At 45.8% G+C, this 15,499-nt stretch overlaps 1 protein-coding gene across 2 annotated transcripts in view; it reads right to left on the reverse strand.

Annotated features, from left to right (window-relative positions):
- Positions 1-8,539, reverse strand: part of LOC119456493 (dipeptidyl peptidase 9) — a 97,286-nt gene extending 88,747 nt beyond the window's left edge. The window contains exon 1 of one of the 2 annotated variants that reach the window (XM_037718310.2): positions 8,126-8,539. The gene's annotated coding sequence lies outside the window, so the exon portion shown is untranslated. Of the gene's footprint in view, positions 1-2,428; positions 2,542-8,125 lie in introns of those variants that run through there. The other variant, XM_049669903.1, reaches the window with a different exon arrangement.
- Between the last annotated feature and the right edge of the window lie 6,960 nt (positions 8,540-15,499).

Below are 15,499 nucleotides of genomic sequence, written 5' to 3' on the forward strand. Positions count from 1 at the left end.
CCAAGATTATTGGGAGCTAAGAGCCCTGAATTCGGAGAACTCTACATACCGGCAGTTTCCCTACATAGGGAACTAGGGAAAGGAGAGGCTATTTAAGCGCAGGTTTTGGGCCCTACTGATGAGTCTGGAAGCTGAACCTATGCGCTGCTGAGAAGCCGTTGGGGGCTAGTGCCGTCCAGTATCGCCTGGGCCGCCTGGCCACGTCGGAACTCCGAGGAACTTGTTGACGTACGGGACGTCAAACCAGCGTCTGCAACGAAGCTCACGGTAGTTCGCCTCAAGTTAGCTCAACCTGCTTGAGAGAAGACGTCAGATCTAGACTCCTGGGAAACCCAGCTCAGCAATTCGCATCCACCTCGACAAGATCGGACCGCCAGCATTCTTCGGGAAAGCTTTGTGCACCGACTTCACGGTTTATTGCACTTGCTGCTGCTGCCCGGCCATGCGTATGACACCATTTGTTTTCTTTTGAACTTTGATTTATTTTGATCTTTGTTTTAGTGAAATGCTGTTAAGTGTATTCTTGTGTATTTGATCCTCGCACTGTTTCATATGTATATGTTCTGTTAATTGCTCGTATTTATTGGTCTTCATCATTGTGTGATATTAAGTTCAGGTGTGTTAGTCTGTCTTGTGTTTTTCTTATTATGTTATTTTATTAACTTGTGTATATTTATCAGTTGATAAATATCTTGTTTTTTGTTTACTCCCGACTCTGACTCTTTTCACTGTGCTCGCTTGCGTACGGAACGACCAACCAGCTTGTCTACCCCGTCGATCGACTTCGCGCCGACGACGAATCGGAGACAGCTGTGACAATGCCGAACATGTCGCTGCTTCGCTCCGGAGGCCGCACAATTTCAGAAGTGTGTTTGTAAGCTGCCGCATGTAATTCAACCATTCAACCATATGCGTCTGCAGAAGTTTCCATTTATAGACTCTTTATTCCTTCACGGCAGCAGCAAAATTTCATTATATATTGAAACCGTGTATAACCACACTTCGTTATATTGAGGTTCAAAATACATTGTGTTCTATGGCAAGAAGTAGTAAAACATTAAATACTTCTTTATATTGAGAATTTAGTTATATTGAAGTTCATTATATCAAGGCTTACCTGTAATAATTATGATAAGTCATATTAATAATTACTGGTCTAAATGCATATGTTCGAATGTTAAATGCTTTTGTGCATTCGAAAACATCATGGCCAATAGCTTACAGCCCGTTATACTTTCCTTAGTTACTTTTTCCATGTTTGAGAGTTGTGGAAGGAAATATTAAAGAAATTCAAGATAAGCTAGCACCCATGCATCACACATGCACGATAACTGCGATCTCAAAGAAAGTTTCAAACAAATGACTTGTCTAAATGGCTGACTTGGTGACCGTGTGAAAGTGACAGGGCGTCAGTGTAGCTCTTGGTTGCTGCTAAGAGCAATCATACTTCTTATCACTGCCCTAAGCCGGCATGCACTGCTTTAGCTTACAGCATCATGTAGCTTCTTCTATTAGCGTAAGCCAACAGTTACAATGACTTGTCATTTTTATGTGGTCACCAGCTCGTCCATTAGACAATTCACTTGACAACGCCTTTAAGAGCGTTGCTATAGCGCACACTCACTTCACACATATTTTCCTATATCCCGCCCCAACTTTGAAACGCGGAAAAAATAACTTTAGAAATTTAGTGGGCTCAAAACTCAATATGGTGTTTTTAAATGTTAAGAGTACAAGTAGCTACTTGCTTCATTCCAAGGCATTTAAATGAAATCTGTTGTTTCTGCACAACACTTCAAGCTCACATCATTTCTGTTTGCTTTCGTATAAAGACATCTTGGTTTGTTTTGAGCTCAAGCTTTGCGTTCTTTGATGTACACAAAAAGATTCATAGGCCAGGCAAATATCAGACTTCTTCAGCTTTTTCAATACCTGTCGACTGCCTCAAATTAGGTTCAATGTTAGCAAGGCACTTATCCTGGTACTGTTGCAGAGATTCACCAAAAATACGCCAACAGGAGTTGCATGCTTAGACTAGACATGGGACAACAAATGATCAATTATATCTTAAAGGGTCCCTGAAACACTTTTTAAACATAGTAAGAAAGCGTTGCTGATCTGTCGAGAGGCTGCAGTGAACATGTGAGCCAAATATTACTGCACTGCCTGCAAACGGGAATTTACAATCTCGTGTCAAAAACAATGAAAGACCGCTCGCCAACAGTTCCGCGTTGTCGTGAAGCAGCATCATCGAAAGATCGAAAGGAGCTGGCAGACCAAGGTTATTGGCCGATTCCATTATTGCAAGAACATTCTCAGTAACCCATAACTGCTCCTTCTGAATTAAATAAATGAAAAGTATATAAGTATATACGTCTGCGATCCCAAAAAGACAGAAAAAGAATTTGATCTTTGTGCTCGGTTGCACCTGCTGCACGTGGCCTCCGAGATGTCAGCAGCGTGCTTAGGAACGTAGTCTACCGCAGCCGCCACGATGAGCCCTTTCACCGTACTTCGCCACAGAGTGCCTGAATGCTCTCCTCTTCGCCCACGCTCCATAGACGGAGCGGCTGAGTGGGAGAACTCTGTTAGCTTCTCCTTCGTGTAGCTTCCAGTGTGCTAGCAGAGATGAAAAGAAAGAGAAAGCCACATATCTGTGCGATAACTTCACTAATGCTTGGAGGAATCAAAAAATTTTTGCAGCATGAGATGACAGCCTTTAATAGTGAGACCATTCTATTAGTTAAAAAAGTGTTTCAGAGCCCCTTTAAGCTGTGGCAGATGCCTTACACTGGCATGGGTACAACACATATCAGGCAACATTTAGGGATTCTGTACTTCTTGTGTCCCACTGGGACATACCCATTATGGAGGATTGGTCAAGAATGGGCACATTCGCAGTGGCACATACCGAATGGTTAAATTGAAAAATATTCAGAGCCCCTCCCCTGTCGAGGAAATGGGGTAAGCAAAGCTTGTGGCAAGGTGACTTAGTTGCAGGCATTCTGCTTCGTTTGCCCTAAACTCAGGGTCAGCAGCTCTTCGCTGACGTTTGGCCTTAACATTGCGTTCCTGCAACTTGGGGTCCGCAGCTCTTCGCTGACGTTTCGCCTGGGCTTCGGAAGCCCTCACACTAGAATCAGCACGTCGACGACGTGCCCTTTCCTGAGCGAGTTCGCGGCCCTGTTGTTCAAACGCAGCCTGCTCCTCAGCGGCACGCACCACGCGCAGCCTTCCCATCTGATTGCCGAAACTGATCTGAGGCAAGGGAAGCCTGGCAAAGCACACACCAACCCCCTTTAATTCCCTTTCCCTCCCCGCAACACACCAAATGACCTTGAATACCCGCATATCCAATGAGAGTATGCACCACACATTACTTTTCGCATGATTACGCCGCCACTGAAATCTGTAACGCAATACAAGCTTCGCTTGAAAAAATAAAGTAGATCAAGGAATCCATAAAATATAATTCACCATTCTATTAAGTAGATCAAGGAATCCATAAAATATAATTCACCATTCTATTAACAAATTGGTGAGCTTTAGAGATTTATCCGAGTCAACATGAAATTTTCAGGTTTTATGGAGGAGTCATAGTGGAACATGCCCATTTTGGAGAATTGACGAAGAACGAGCATATGCACATACTCAGTGGTTAAATCAAATAAAATAAAGTAAACCCAAGAATCCATTAAATTCACCATTCCATTAACTGATTGCTGTGCTTTAGAGAAGCCTGTGATCCAACATTATACAGTCAAATGCCCCAACGAATGCCTCTACAGCAAAATAACCTCTATAACGGAGGACTGAAGTCCCGACCCAATTCTTTTCTTTCATGTGTATTGTGAATGCCTCTACAATAAAGGCCACTAATAAGAATTAGCCTGTCTAATGAAGAAATTTAGGTGTCCTTGACCGTTGATTTGTTGTTTTACAATGAACGCCACATACTGGTGCTGCCACTGACCTCCGTAGACGTCACCAAAGCTTACTCTGCACTAGTGCTGACGGTAGTGCTAACAACACAATGGAAAGCGTGCAGATGTCAGAAGTAACCCTACTTCACTGCTCCAGGAATTGCTCAATTCGTATGCTGCTTGTTTCAGAGCATCACCGCCAGCTGATGAATACGTCCCAGTTGATGACTATGTGATGATGTAATTGTAACTGACGACCGATGACATCTTAAAAGCTAGCTAGAGCATAAAGGGTGCGAAAGTCAACGACAGCACAGTGATGAAGATCCTGTACACAAACCTAGGATTTTGACAGCAAGAAGGGTGATAGCAACATTCAGCGATCTGCAGCTTTACTTTGCATAGCTCCTACTTTTCGCCGCAGAGCAGGCTGTGAAAGTCAGTGCAATAATGTTGACTGCAGTCACTCTTTTTAGTTCTGTTTGCTGTACTACACATTCTCTTAGACAAAGTGTGCACAAAACCAATAGTGACTTACTTTATGAAGTCTCTCTTGAATTCATGTTAAACAAAGGTTTTCTTTTGTTGAACATGCTTAGCCTGCTCTAGAGTGAGCGGTACGGTGCGTGACCTTTACAACGGAGTGACCTGCACAACAAAATACTTTTCGAAGACCCGAGCCCTTCATTATAAAGGTGTTTGACTGTATGTTCAGGTTTTATGCAGGAAGTTCATATAATAATATAATTATTATCTGCATACTTGGTCAGCATACAGGGGTTGTATAAGCCACTTCACTGGTAGTCTCATATAACCTTTGCATATATGTAACAAATATACCTGCCAAGATAGCGACCAACCCAACAGCCATGCGAAACCCAGGATAGTAGGCAAAGAAAGGTTCTCTTTAAAACATTATGTTTATCGTTGAGTATCTCATCGTACAAGTGACACTGACATTGTCCTATTCAGCAACAATGGGGTCGAATTACAACAAATGATTGAGGACCTTAACCAAGAGAGTGTAAGAGTGGGGTTGAAGATGAATATGCAGAAGACAAAGATAATGTTCAATAGCCTCGCAAGGGAACAAGAATTCAGGATCGCCAGTCAGCCTCTAGAGTCTGTAAAGGAGTATGTTTATCTAGGTCAATTACTCACAGGGGACACTGATCATGAGAAGAAAATTTACAGAAGAATAAAATTGAGTTGGAGTGCATACGGTAGCCATTACCAAATCCTGACTGACAGCTTACTGCTGTCGTTGAAAAGAACAGTGTACAATCATTGAATTCCACCAGTGCTAACATATGGGGCAGAAACTTGGAGGTTAACGAAGAATCTCGAGAACAAGTTAAGGACCGCACAAAGAGCGATGGAACGAAAAATGTTAGGCCTAACGTTAAGAGACAGGAAGAGAGCGGTGTGGATCAGAGAGAAAACGGGGATAGCCGATATTCTAGTTGTCACTAAGAGGAAAAAATGGAGCTGGGCAGTCCATGTAATGCATAGGATGGATAACCGATGGACCATTAGAGTTACAGAATGGGTACCAAGAGAAGGGAAGCGCAGTCGAGGACGGCAGAAAACTAGGTGGGGTGATGAAGTTAGGAAATTTGCAGGCGTAAATTGGAATCAGCTAGCACAAGACAGGGGTAATTGGAGATTGCAGGGAGAGGCCTTTGTCCTGCAGTGGACATAAAAATAGGCTGATGATGATGATGAGGATCTCATAGTACATATGAGTAATCACCAACACGTGAGGTGCTGCAACCACCCCAGTACTATAGTGAATACAATATACTGAGTAGTGTACTGAGCTCAGGCACGGTGGTGGCAGCGAGAGTGATGCCTGCTGCCGGCTGTAGCATTGATCCCATAGCGCAGTGCACCAAGCAGGTCTCCTTCTAACTGCACGCTTTGCAATGACGTGCCCTTGCACAAAGTGTGACTTCAGTTGTTTTTTCACATAATGTAGCGATTAATCAATAAGAATAATAAACTAAGTATTCTTTTGTTGCCGTGGTACCATGGATGGCCGCCAGACTGCGTTGCCCTTATGAACTGAGCCAACCTTGCAGCCTCCAGGGATCATCGGCTGAGCTACCGTCCCCCATTGGAGAAGCCCGGCAGTCGGCAAACTAGTCAGTATATTCTAAGCAGTATACCAGGGGCGGTATTCTGTAAGAGTCCACCTAGTAGACTGTCCATTTCGGCTGTCACCATTGGCTGCTGGTTCACGTGCGCGAAGGTGCCAGCCAGTCTCCCTCCTGCTCGTGAAGCAGCAGCCAATCAGCGACAGCCGAAATGGACAGTTCACTAGGTGGACTCTTACAGAATAGCCCCCCAGTACCACCTCAGAAGCGTTCCAGATTAACTTTTGCCACACTGGGCTATGATAAGCCAGCAGCAGTCATGATGCTAGCTTGGTTCATAAATGAAGTTAAGGTTTTTTCAAACTGGCTGCATTTTCTGAACCAGTTTTTAAGACTGCCATGCGTGGCGGAATAAGAGTTCACGTCATGCAAGTGCAGTGTGGCACCTGTGCACCTCAAGTCCCTTGCAAATCAAGTACAGTGCAGCAGTAGCATACCCAGGATCTCTGCCAGGGTACAGTTTGCCTGTTGACAGTTTGCCAATACCATCTAAACAGCACTAATTTCAATTTCTTCACGGTAAATTGTCAAAAAATGCACTTTTTGTGACTGTGCAGACGATTGCGCGTCTTACATCTTAGTTGCAGTACTCAAATGTGCAAGGAAAGAAAAGGGGTTAAACAAAAGAGGGGGGTTAAGTCGGCCTCAGGGTGGGGGGGGGGGGTTACAACCCCCGAACCCCCCCCCCCCCGTCGGTGCGCCACTGCAGTGCAGCAACGCAGAAGCTCTGCTGTCTGCTATAAGTGGTTAAGCATTTTTGACAAAAAATGCACATATAGGAATCAATGATCTCTATAGTGACAGCGAAGTTGTAGCATTGGTTGCTTTCTCATCAGTAAATACATCCAAAAAAGAAAGCAATGTTTAACATGTTGTGAGCCTCGACCAACAAGTCCCGACATTTAGGCATCAAATTTGGAGCTCGCCCCCTTATGCTAGCTAGACCGACTGCTTTTACCAAAGCAGGAGACATTTACGTCCGCACACCACTAATCAACTAGCACTGCCCCATGTAATCTGCTGTCAAAAGCTTGCACAACGCCTGCACTTCTAAAATAGCAAGAGCAGGAACCCGTGAAATTCTGCTCGGCTGGCTCCTGCACAAAGTGAAATCAAAGAGAGTGGTGCAGGCGGAATTTGCTGCACTGTAAAATCGAGGACAAAAGCTATGTACTTCCTCAACAACTTAAGAAAGTACAGCCAAATCAAAGTGACCTTTATGGTGCAGTGCTTGCACAACACGATAAATTTAGCAGGCACTCGCAATAGACCGACGAATATCACATTCGTGTTAATGATGACTACAAATAAGCCCTGTATGGAAGAAACCTATGACTGAATTACGAGACATGATCATAACGAATGTATGAAGCGAACAGCTCAAACCACGCAGATGACAGAAGAAAATTCCGAGATATGCGAGTGAAAGCGCTCAACGCTTTCGACAAGGGGAAGGTAGTTCAAGAGCGCATAATACGTCGTTCATTAATACCTCTCAGCATCTCATGCGCTCACGTCAGGTAGCCGGCAGCCGCACGCTTGCCGCAAGGAAACATTGAAATACAAGTCACGCGAAGTTACTAGCATCTACTCTTGTGTGCGCCCTGCGACCGTCTTGCTTTCGATCGACGCGTCTGCTGTTCGGCCTTCCAATATGCCGAGTCCTCAAATGCACGGCACTTGCACAGATAAGCGAAGTGATGCACGACGATGCTCGACTGCGTTCCTGTTTCGCCACCAGCCTCCGAATGCGGCTTCATTCCTATCAGCACACTTTGCGCACCTGTTGATAATCGACGGTAAACCACCCGTTGGTGCGCCCCACTTTAGACGCAGCCGTGGGCTTCTCGCAGCTCCACCAGCAGCAAGAGGATGTGTGCGATACTGTTCGCCCACCTGAAAACGAAGCCGAAGCCAGGGGCACAGAAAGGATCCCCTAAATGGCCTGCCACCAAATCCGCGGGCGGTCGACGAAAGCAACTCAACAGTGATAAAGCGCACCTCGGGGACAGTCGCTCTCGTATGCTGGCTTTTCTCTACACTTACCGGGTTTTCCTTGAGCCGATATAGTATTAACTAGCTGTCCACAAGGGGATTTCTACAGTCTGCGTGCATTCCCTAACGTTGCATCGTAGCAAGGCACAGAGTTCTTGGAGTTGTTCCCGATTTGCAGCAAAAGCCCTCCGTCGGTCCATGCGTGTCACTGGCCGATGAGCAGTCGCAGAGTTCACAGACACGACGCTCGAGTGCCGCACGCGCACCGGCAACGTCCTCCCACAGTGCAATTACAGAGATGACCCCGTGGCACACGCTGTGTTCGCAGCAGGCGCTGGTTTAAAATAAGCAGCACACGGTATTTCGGAACACCGTATGTAGTACCAATGGTAGTACATATACTTCAACCTCCACCGACGGCGCCATTGAACGCGGCCACCACAGTTGCCCACAGCCCACGCAAGTCCGAACGATGGCGCACTTTTCTTTGATATCTAAACGAACGCCAGAGGCGCTAGTAACATTACAATGATAGAGAGAGGCTCTCTACACGTTGCACTTTTTGCGACCTTTGCGATCAGGTTTTGAAAAAAAAGAACAGTTATAAGCACCTATAAACCACGCCTCTAAAGCCCTCATTTCACGTGTGTCGCACGACACACGTTTGATCACGATCGAGCCCTCGAATTTCTCGATCACGACTGTACTCCTTTGCGCAAGCTGCGGGAGATCCGGATCGAGCTCGATCGCGATCGAAAGTGGCCATGAGACACCGTATCTTTCATGGTATCTTAATTCAGAATAGATTCAGAACAGTCCTACCTTCGGGTATTAGTTTCTGCCATTTCTATTATTTCACCCACCTGCATGCAGAACCAAAATTTCAGTAGTTTTTAAAAATCGCACGTGGCATTTAATTAGGCCAAATCTACATATTGAGCTGGGATACTCGAAGAGCCTGTCTTATATAGATAGGGGTGTCACATGCCGCACATTCGATCCGGATCGGGCTCGATCGCGAGTGGCACCGGTATATATTTCACTAAAAACCAATACGCATATTTTACTAATTAACAAACTTTGACCAATTACATTTTCTACTAATTAAGCGCATTACTTGCAATACACGAATGGAAGCCAGTTGTTTCACACATATGCAATCTGTACCAATTCCTGAATTCGAACGTCTCAAGCCAGCTTACTCTGGCATCTATATAGCACCAAAACTAGCACCACTTTTGAGATAAGCGCAGTCCCAGTGACAACGATGACGTCCTATAGATATCCAGGGTCAGTGGCGCACCGACGGGGGGGGGATTCGGGGGTTGGACCCCCCCCCCCCCTGACGCCGACTTAACCCCCCCCCCCCCTTTTGTTTATCCCCTTTTCTTTCCTTACGCATTTGAGTACTGCAACTAAGATGTAAGACGCGCAATCGTCTGCACACTCGCAAAAAGCGCATCAACCCCTGGTTTTATACCAATCTGCAATGGTTTTATACGGTATGTGGAACCGTGTTTACATGATATTTAGCGAGTTCTAATGCTTCAATTTCGAGAAATCCAGCTATTGTTTTATTGCTGCGTCAGTTACGGTATCTAAATTGGCGCGAGAAGAATTGTGTTGGTAAGTGCATATTCACTGTTTCATTGTAATAAAATAAAGCAATATGCCTTGGACTAGATTCGTGAATATAATTAAAATACAAGAAAAGCTCTCGTAACTTGAGTCAGCAGACACACCAACATAAATTAGCTAGCGCCAGCAAGGCCGCAATGTTGCTCCACCACATCATAGCATTGTTCACAGCACACGCCTCATCTTCAGGTGCTTCCTCTTCTCCCTGTTACTTTCGCGCGCCATGTTCTTGCCCTTTACAAGAAAGTAAAGGCGTGTAATTGAATAGAACTTCACAACATCGTTTGTGAGCTCTTTCTTGTGCCGCTCACAGCCGATCAAATTCGGGGGATTCAGCTGCAGAAAGGATGCAAAGTTGGCGATACTGTTCCTTCGTAACTCATTTAAACTGAAGCACAGCTTGAAGGCGTCTTCGAGCGATGCTACCAGTTTTTTTAGTGCTTCAGAAGGGAGTAACAGCCCTGACCTACTCATTCTGTTGAATTCAGTAACGTCCCTGAGCAATCGGAGCACTTGGCTCTTTGCAGGAACTTCCTAGCTACATAGCCTGCTAGATAGAATATCAGCCTAGAATTACTTTTCTTTTCCCTGTAGCAGCGCAGCGGTGCTCGATGTCGCAGGCGCTGAGCACCTCATGTGCGGCTTGCAAATTTCCAATGTCGAGGAGCTCATGGACGTACGCTTTTCGGTGTACCGCTTGCTCATTAACGTCGCCGATACAATCTAGCCACCGTACCGATACTGAGCAAGCTACTGAGCAGCTCGGGGCGAACATTTCCGCTGTCAGACAGCGGAACAATTCCGCTGTCTTTCTCACAAATTTAGAGCCCGACTTGCAGTTTGGAGCGAAGCAGTAGGTCTCCTTGGTGGTCTTCTTTGGTGGAGCAACGCCGCCGCTAATCTTGCCGGTCATCTTTCCTACCTGGAACATTCCACATCGCTTAGGAACTTGCAAACAGTACGAGAGATGCGGAGCTCTTCACCTTTGAAACTGACACGAACAGACGACATACAACTATTCCAATACGGGCTTTATTTTTTTTTTTTTTTTTTTTTTTTTTTTTTTTTTTTTTTTTTGCTCGCCGCCAGTCCGCCAGCCCCCTGTGACAGACGACGTGCGCTGCGGAACCGTTCTACTGACCGCAGCGCCAATTTTGCGTCATGTCGCGGAGAAGCGGTGAACTACGCTCCAGAGGCGCCGGTCGGCACACCTACCCATCTAGCCACCGTAGCTCCGAATGCTCCATGCGGCTCCGCTTGAGGCCCTTGATGTTGCCTCCGACAGGTGGCGCTACAAATATTTGCATCTTAAGCGCTGTTGCGCTTGCATGTAGGCTCCCTATTGCACCTGAAACGTTTTGCAGTCTTGCGCCTACGCTATGCGGGTTATTTCACTGCATAGCGTAAATCTAAATAAGTTCTTGCTATCTGTATTACCGGAAAAGCGTCAATTCGCATTTTGTGCTGTACAACTTTACCATTGTGACTGCGACGGCTCGGGATGGTGGTGGTGAAAAACTTTTAATTGTACGACAAAACGTACGCGGAGGTATGCGCGGGACGACCTTGAAGAGGCCGTCCCTTGCAAACACTAGGTGGAGTCCCTAGTACGAGACCCCAGTGGCGGTAGACGCCGCCTGGGCACGCTTAACCAGGGCCTTTTGGGCCCGTAGGTCTGAGCAGCCAATCAGGGCAGCCTCCCAGTCCTCCCGGGTAGGGTTGGGTAAGGGGAAAAAGGCAGGGTTGGGTGGGCAAGCCCACACCATGTGGTCGAGGTCTGAAGACTTCTCCGCACAGTGCGGGCAAGCTCCAGTAAAGGCCAGATCGAAATGTTTAAGAGCCGCCGGGCACAGCATAGTGTTCGTGAAGAGGCGGAGCAGGAGACGTTCCTCCTCCTTTTTGAGGCCTCTACACGGGCGGGGGTAGAGTTCGTGGCCGGATTGATAGTAAGCTGTAATTTCTGTATACGAGTAGATTGGGTTGGGGGTGGAGTCCTGATCGGCGGCGTCAGAGAAAAATGGAGCCCGGTGAGAAAGCGCGCGGGCGGCAGCATCCGCTGCCTCATTTCCCTTTAATCCCATGTGAGCAGGAGCCCAAACGACGTATCGGGGGTCGGGGTCCCCGGTTCGGCAGCTAGATTGAAGGACGCGATAGGCCAGGAATGGTATCTGACCCTGTTCGTAGTTCCAACAGGCCCCTCGCGAGTCGGTAATGATGGTTTGAGAGCGAGAATCGGATGCAGCCAACGCGATGGCGACTTCCTCCGCATGTGTTATGTCTCTAGCGCGCAAGATAAGGCTGTTTTGCCTTCGTGGACCACCGCGGCCGTAAACCATCCCCCATGGTGTGGGCCGGTGGCATCCACGTAGAAAACGCCGGGTTTGGAATCATAATGGCGCGCCAGGGCCTCCGCCCGAGCCAGGCGTCTGCCATCATGGTGTGTGCGTGCCATGTTCCGGGGAAGAGGGCACACGTGCGCCCTCTTCCTCTGACGGGGCGCACGGCTCGGGAGGCGTTATCGATGACCTCGCGAGTGCATGAATTTGGGCGCTGGTTCGCCACCAAAGTGGGCAGCTTGCGGTAGTTTGTAGCAGTTACTGTGACGATAATGTGAGTGCGATGATTCGTTTAATATATATCAAGTGCTAGTTATCACCGTGTAATCGTCCACTGCGGTCCACTAAGGCCAGCGTCGAGCTAGCGCTGCTCTCATTAGTAGTGGACCATTGCCTAAGCTGACCGCACTTGGTCAAGTTGCGGACAGTTTTCTTGCATCATAAATGCATATACACGACGTGTGGGTACACATCGCCGGAAAAAAAAAAACACGGCGCATATATTTGAAAAATTATTTTCCTTAAAATATCAAACAAGCTTATTTCTAATTGTATACAATAATTCGAGCAATGATTTCGGCAAGCAGGCGGCATTGCGCTTTGAGCGCAAAAAAAAAAAAATTGCTTTTATTTTCGAATGCACTTTCAAGTTTGTACATTTTATTAGGAACAGCATCGAAACAAAAACGATGTACAATATTGTTGCAGCAGTGAAAAATAAGCAAAATCAGCCCAACCGAAGAATACTCAAAGAACTGCACAGATTCCAAAAATATTACAAACCTCCCTGTTAGTGCATGCAGGAAATATTTCTTTTCACAACAATAACAATGTTCACAAAATAAAACGAATCATTTTTTTTTTCTCACAGAGCGCACACTAGATACAAAGCACTTAAAGAGCATGCCTAAGAATATACAGTACGGCGAAATGAAAAAAAAAAAAAAAAAAAAAAAAACTCCTTGACGTTAACGACATGAACGAAGTCCCTGATTGTGTAACGCGGCTAAAAGTGCAATTCGCACAACCTTTTGATGAGTTCAATTCCACTGTGCCGGGAAGTTCATCTCAATGTCTATGCAGACGACATCGCATTTTTCGCGACAGCCAGAGACATAAATTCCCTTTACATGTCCTTGCAAACGTACCTATGTATTCTAGAGAAGTGGCTTCACACCCTTCACCTGTCACTAAACGTAAACAAAAGTGCAGTCCTTGTCTTTCCGCTTTCCGGGCTGATACATTTATCATTATAGTATATGATCAGAGAACCACCCCACAGGTAGAGTCGCTTAAGTACCTGGGTATCACATATGATGAAAAACTTAACTGGCGTTCTCACATAGAAAATATTGTCTCACATAGAAGAATATTATCTCACATAGAAGTAACCGGCGTTCTGGTATGCGAAGTGACACATTAATTATGATCTACGTACCGTATGTATGTACGACCGATTCTTGAATTTGGCTGTGTTTTGTTTTCCGGAAGTGGAAAATATAAAATAAGGACACTTCTTTTAGAAAGAGAAGCTCTTCGATTATGTTTAGGTCTGCCTAAATTCGTTGCTAATAACGTGTTATACCAGGAAGCACGATTACCTTCTCTTCACACGAGATTCCGCATGCTTACGGTTCAAACCTACTTAAGGATTTATGAATCTCCTCTTAGACGTACAGAATATATATTTATAAGTGAACCAAATTTATTTTTTGAGAACACGTGGCCCCGGTTACATACCCCGCAGGTTGTATTTGTGCAGGCACAATTAGCACCTTTAAATGTTCGCATTAGGGATATCATTCCGTTTGATAGGTCCACATTGTCCCTTAAAATAGAATTTGCGGACATTTTCCCCAATAACGCAAAACTACTGCCACAAACATATTTGAATGCCCTTTTGAAAGACTATTTGCCCCATTTCCCAATAAATGTAATAGCGACTGATGCTTCCTCGTGTGAAGGCAGGCGTGGGAATTTACTCACCATCCCTCGATTGGCCTTTTCACTTCGCCTGCCAGATTACACATCAGTTTTTCAGGCCGAACTTCTGGCAATAGTTCTTGCATTGCGAAAGTTACCGCTAAATGTCACAAAGGTTGTTATCGTCACAGATTCCCTTTCTGTATGCAGCGCGCTTAACGCGTCTACAAATTCGACAGCTTTGAACACGTTTTACACATTAGCTCCATCCACTTAAGGTTAGCTAGCGGCCTCCGGCGACATGCGCGGCTTCAGTTGGAAGCGTGCGCCGCATAGGGCAGAGAGCACACTACCCAATATTCTAGTATACTGTAATCCCTGCAGGGCCATGGGGGAAGAAAATGTCCAGGGCAGGGTGGTAGAATAGGAGAGGTGGCCAAACGGCGTCGCTCCGCCAATGCGCCGAGTTGCCGGCGCTTTGCGTGAGGTGGCAGCAGGAGTAGTCTGGGCTCATTTTCAGCTCGGCCATATTTGAAAGTACGCAGTCGGCGAGCGTCGCGACCATTCAAACTGTATTTTTACGTCTCCGACTACTGAGAAAGAGCTTCGCGTCATAGTGCCGTACACCAGGGACGTCGTCAACACCATTGAATAGTTACTGTCGCTTAAAACGGACTTTTCGCGCAGATTTACGCATGCAGCGTGACTTCAGATGTGTCGTTTATTCCTTGTTTATTTGATTGTTATATTTATTTATTTTGCCGAATACAGATTGGTTCTGAGAACTGTACGGTGACTAATGCGTCATTGCCAATGCATCACGCTTGAAACGAATGTCTTTTTTATATGTTCACGATCGAGTACATTTGTTTCTTATTCCTCATTACAATATTAATAAACACTCCTTCATTAGCATATACGACTATGCAGAAGCAGTATTTATTGTCTTTTCAGAACTACTGTTGGCGTGTTAACCAATTGGGCTACCAATTTGTTAACACGCCAACAGTGGTCTATATATATATATATATATATATATATATATATATATATATATATATATATATAATGAAAACGCTGGGTCGAGAAATCCCCCATTTCCAAGCATGCACGTCACTGAAATATTAAATCACTGGGAGGGTTTTTACTTTCGCTGAAAATGCAGAAATCGTAGGGCGAATTTTGGTATATTATTTACGTACGCGCGCGGCCACGTACATGCCTAATTAAATGGTCTATCTGAAACCGCGGCTCTGCGGCTGATATAAAAATCAAAAGTTCATCGACGCAGCCACCATGATATTCCTCGTAGAAGCTTCAGAGTGCGATATCTGTCTGCAGTGTGCATCCTAAGTGAAGTCCACTGCGCCGCGCCTACAACGGTCACCGCGGGTTCACTTACTGCGTGTTTCACGCCGTTTCTGTTCGTTGTTGCTCAGAGTGGCCGGCCAAGGTCGGCCGCGAACACGAAGGCGCGGCGGTGCCGCTCTGTACGTCTAGATAGAACGGTGTCTATACTCCCGTCATT

This window comes from Dermacentor silvarum, chromosome 6 (assembly GCF_013339745.2).
Source record: "Dermacentor silvarum isolate Dsil-2018 chromosome 6, BIME_Dsil_1.4, whole genome shotgun sequence".
Taxonomy (NCBI): Eukaryota; Metazoa; Arthropoda; class Arachnida; order Ixodida; family Ixodidae; genus Dermacentor; species Dermacentor silvarum.